The 5,472-nt window shown below is 36.8% G+C and overlaps 1 long non-coding RNA gene across 1 annotated transcript; it reads right to left on the bottom strand.

Annotated features, from left to right (window-relative positions):
• Positions 1-1,741: 1,741 nt before the first annotated feature.
• Positions 1,742-4,449, bottom strand: LOC130014120 (uncharacterized). The gene is made up of 4 exons (XR_008789107.1): positions 4,195-4,449; positions 3,170-3,454; positions 2,841-2,972; positions 1,742-2,527 (listed from the first exon to the last, which is right to left on the bottom strand). It is a non-coding gene; the product is annotated as an uncharacterized LOC130014120 (long non-coding RNA).
• Positions 4,450-5,472: the final 1,023 nt, after the last annotated feature.

A 5,472-nucleotide genomic window follows, 5' to 3' on the forward strand; every position in this document is an offset into this window, starting at 1 on the left:
AACATCATGGTTTGTAATTAGAGACAGTTAATTTACTATTTGTTTAATATTTTATATAATAATCTACAAGTCATTAATACTGCACCATAATACCAGAGAGAATATCAAATGATTATAAGAATACACGTACATTTTATAAATAATTTTAAAATAGCTAAATGTTATACCGTTCCATATATTATAAAACTATTGAGATCGACAAATATACTATTCAAAAAAAGTAGGGGATATTTGATTTTGGGGGCATAATACTAAAATATGCAAATGACTACGAAAAAAGTCACTATAGAACCTAACAGAAGAAACATTTCCAGTTACATGTGACGCCCAAACGCACCAATAGCTACCGCATGGAATGCAGGTGATGCTTGGGATCATCATGGGGGTCCAACCCAAAATTTGCACGACTCTGACTTTGAATGTTACAGTCATTGTGGCATTGAATTCCAGGGTGGAAACATCAGTTTAATTGTTTTAGTGACCAGAAAACAAATTTTGATATGCGTCGGCTTACCCAAAATGAAAGGTTACGTGCCCTTGGCATGCTACAGATCGGCACAACACAGGCGGTTGTGGCGCGGACGATGAATGTTTCTCAGTCTGTCATAAGCAGGCTATGGTCCAGATACCGTGATACACAATCTGTACAGGACAGACCACGCTCAGGTCGACCAAGGGCGACAACTCAAGCCCAGGATCGATTTATCCGTACCTTGGCCTTGAGAAATCGTGTCATCACAGCAAATCAGATCAGCGCTCGTCTTCAAACAGACACTGGTGTGAGAGTGAGTGGCCAGACGATTCGGAATCGACTGCATAGGGGTCACCTTCGCGCCCGACGTCCTCGCGTGATCCCTTGTTTGAGAGATCATCACATTCAGGCAAGACGTCGTTGGTGTAGGGATCGTCAACACTGGGATAATCGACGCTGGAGCAATGTGATGTTTTCAGATGAGTCAAGGTTCACTGTTGATTTTTTGGACAGACGTAGGAGGGTGTGGCGTCGTCGAAACGAGCGCTTCCAAGACGTTAACGTCATCAGACATGATCGATTTGGGGGTGGTTCTGTTATGGTGTGGGGAGGCATCACTGTTGCTGGAAGAACGGCTTTACATGTTGTTGCAGGGCGTGTTACAGGCCAGTACTACCGGGACAACATCTTGGCAGTCCATGTTGTGCCGTTCGCACGACGTCATGGCCGCCGTTTCATCTTCCAGGATGACAACGCAAGATGTCACAGGGCCAGGATCGTTACAGGTTACCTCCAACAACAGAACATCACCACATTACCTTGGCCAGCACTGAGTCCCGACCTCTCCCCCATCGAGCATGTCTGGGACATGCTTGGACAGAGGTTACGTCAACGTCAACAACGTCCTGCCAATGTCCAAGAACTTGCTGCTGCGTTGCAACAGGAATGGGACAATCTGGACCAAAATGACCTTAGACGTCTCATTAGGAGTATGCCACGTCGGATCAATGCTTGTTTGGCAAACAGAGGAGGATTTACCCGTTACTGACTTGGTTGTGATGCTGTGGTAACTTTGCTGTTTGACCCCGGGTATCATTTTACCCTTATAATGGTCAGTCTGTGCCTTACTTAGTCTAACGATCATTTGGAATAAATCGATGAATGTGAACATCATTTCATTTTGTCATTTGTTTCTTCGTCAGTTTCATTAGGTGACTTTAATAACACTTAAAAATCAAATATCCCCTACTTTTTTTGAATAGTATATAAAAACACCCGATCCTGTGATAGCAGTTCCATTCAGTGATATGTACAATGATACATTGATACACTCGTACAGAGTTGAACTACACTGGAATGACACAATTTATCCTGCAATCGCAGTTTGATTCAGTGGTTTGGAATGTTACAGATTTTGAAATACAAACGATTAGATAAGACTGACAAAAGCAACAAAAATATTATCATAGTATCGTAGTATACACCATGTCGTTAGATGTATTGGTAACCCACAGTTATAGCGAGGTGAAAACGCTTGCTCTGGAGATCCTGAATATCCCTAAGCGGTATTGTTAAAATAACATTCTAAACATGTTCATGTTATTAAAATAATATTTTTATCATCTAGAGAGCGGAGTAAACGTTCGTGTTATTAAAATAACATTCTTAACATCTATAGAGCGGAGTAAATGGTCATGTTGTACATACAATCACTAACATTAACAAATTTGATAGCTGATCACATATCCTCGTTTTCGTAGATGTTAGGTGTTGGTGATGTATTGAGTCGTTGATAAAGGTTTGGATGTGTTTCATTACTTCGTACATCCAGTCCTTCATATGTCGACGACGATGACGGGGAATTGACGTATGCGGTGTTAGTAATATCGCCGTGGTTCACGTTTGTAGTATTATAGTAGGCTGGTGAGGAATCTTCACGTGCTGTTGTATCATTAGATCTAGTTGTAGAGGAATTCATTTCATCATAAACGGGTTGATTGGTTGAACGGGGGATAACTCCAAGTCCATCGTACGTATTATCATCAGCTTTTGATGCTGTAATATAATATATAACATTCAGTATATTATATTTGTATAACAATAGTTATTAACATAGTATTCAATGTTACTAATATAACATTAGTATACTATATCTGCATTAATATAGTTATTAACACATTTGTGACTTAGCTTTATTTAAAGATCCTTCCACCTTAATAATGTTAAATATTTTCCATCAAAAAGGGCGGATAACTATCAATTAATTAATACACCAACTATAGTAGGTATGCCTTTACAACTATTATACCAATACACCAATAATACTTCCAATGATAGTAAGTATGTTATAACTTCCCAATTAGCTTACCCTTTCTACGGTATATTACCACAACTAGAACAACTATTATAGTAGCAATAACCATCAATACACCAATAATACTTCCAACTATAGTAGGTGTGTTATTACTTTCGACAGGACCCGGTACTGACGTTGGTGATTCTAAATTAAACAAAATGTACATAATGAACAGTGACTTCTGAAACTAAAGTAACCAAATAAAAAGGTTTGTCTTAAAAAGAATATGACATATATTTGTTAATTACCAGATGTCCGAAAAGAGTAAGAACACCAGAGTCTATAAAAAACGGAAACCTCAATATATTCGAGTTTCAATATTGATATTTAGTTGTCTTTACCTCCATCAATAACTGTAATAGTGAAGTTCTGAACACCAATACCATTGTCTACAGATACTATATAATCACCAAATAGAGTAGAGTTTAGAGTTATTTCTACTGTTGATTTATAGTTTATAGTTGATAGTTGTTGTGTTATAGCTGTATTTATTATCTGTCTTGTAGGTGCATGGTGCCAGGTGAAGGTTGGTCGAGGGTAGGCGATTATATCAACGTCCAGATATATTTTTGTATTTATTCTATTAGTGATATTTCTCTTGGTTATTGTATTTTCTCTTGGAGAACCTAAAATATAGACATAAGATTATATCAACTTCTAGATTAACTGTTGTATATGTACTATTAGTAATGTTTCTGTTGGTCACTGTTTGTTTGTTGTTGTGGGTTTTTTTGTTGTTTTTTTTTTGTTGTTCGGATGTTCTTGATGTGCACAATGTTTGGAGCATAAATTTAAAATACAGGCTGCTCAAAGTGGTCATCTAGGCCAATTTCTTACTTTTCGATATTTTTTATATTCCGGCAACGGGTAGAATCAAAGGTTCTAATGATAACGGTGGATTTGACTTCTTTGTTTCATTAACAAGAACAAATATTATCAGTCATTACATCTATAATTATAGACAGCAATACAGCACACAGACTGTAATCATTGCGTTTTAAGTCACGTCCTCTTCCATTGTCACCAAGCTACTAGAGCTTGGCTGTCGATGGTGTTTAACCAAAATCAATTTATACTAAATTCACTATAGGTAATTAAATATAATTGTATATTCATTAGTAACATTAGATAAAGAAATATATATAAACTGGCCAGCTGAACATATGCCAAAGGCATAACACATCTATTATTATCCGTCATTAAAACGAGCAATCATATAATATTATCTGATAATATTGACGCGACTTACTAACTAACTTCATTAATACATGCGTGACTAATCTGCCCATACCAATTGCTTTTTTAAAAGTAAACAGTCAGTTAGTATATGAATCACTCGGCTATAGTATAAAGAACTTATACTTACATCTAACATAGAGTGGAATAGTTTTAGATACAGGTGGACCAATATTATTACTAGCTGTACAGGTATAGTTATCTGTATGTTGACAACTAGCTTTAGGTATGGTATATTGACTACCAGAATAGAGTTGTTCCCCTTGTGATCTAGACCAGGATATTACTGAAGATGGAAGACTGTCAACAGAACAGCTGAAGGTTACATTAGAATCTTCATCTGTTATGTTGTTGTTAGCATCTGATGTTAGAATTGTAATAATTGGTGGATCTGAAATTAATTTAAATTTCCTGAACTAGTAATATAAATATATATATTTTATCTCTGGTAACAATTCATTTCATTTGGTATCATTTTCTGAGACAAGGATTTGTAGCCTACCAACAGGACTAACATTTGGCATTGTAAATGGTACTCACAATTTGCATTAGCCTATACTCTATACATGTCTGCTGTATATGTGGAAGTGATAATACAATATTAATAGAACGGAGGCTCAGTGCGGGGGGGGGGGGATCCATCAAATGGGCACAAAACCCGACCCAACTTTTCTAGAGTAAAATATTTGCGTAGAATACGATGATGAGAGGTAATCAAATCAGTCCTCCGTTGGGGTCGTTTTCGAGATTTCGGGGTCAAAGATTAAATAAGGTCATTTGCACTGAAAATGAATGCGCAGCCATTCTTGTATCATGGAAACATGCTGAAAATGATCGAAAGTTATCAACATTTCAATAAAAATGTTAACTTCACCTTTGTTCTTTGTGACCCCGGAGGCCAAAAGGTCAAATTTTCCGTTTTTGCACTAAGAAGATTTAAAGCAATAAAATGTCAACATAAAATATAAAAAACTAACCATCACAAGTAACCAATAAATAGGCACATGAATCATAATTTACTTATCCATTGGCTGTAGAATGCATTGATACAAATGCTGTGCCACTGTCCTGGCCAAAACGCCAGATGTGATACTATGGTCACACTTATCCTGTGTGACGGCCCAAAACAAACACACTATATCCAATCAGATTTTCATGTTTCATGTTTCATGTTCTTTTTTAAATAACTTGTGTTGTTATAAGGTCCTTGTTTATATACGAAATACGGAAAGCCGCAACATCTATAATATTACATAATATGAATTATTATAATATCTACAGTCTTTGTTCAACAAGCCTAGAACACAGACCTAACGACTGAAACACTATATATTGTCTCTATTCTGGCCTCTAAGCCTAGGCGGTTGGACGTCCTTCTAGGAACGTCGTATGATGTGCTTCACGAACC

The sequence above is a fragment of the Patella vulgata genome, chromosome 8 (assembly GCF_932274485.2).
Source record: "Patella vulgata chromosome 8, xgPatVulg1.2, whole genome shotgun sequence".
In the NCBI taxonomy this organism is placed as follows: domain Eukaryota; kingdom Metazoa; phylum Mollusca; class Gastropoda; family Patellidae; genus Patella; species Patella vulgata.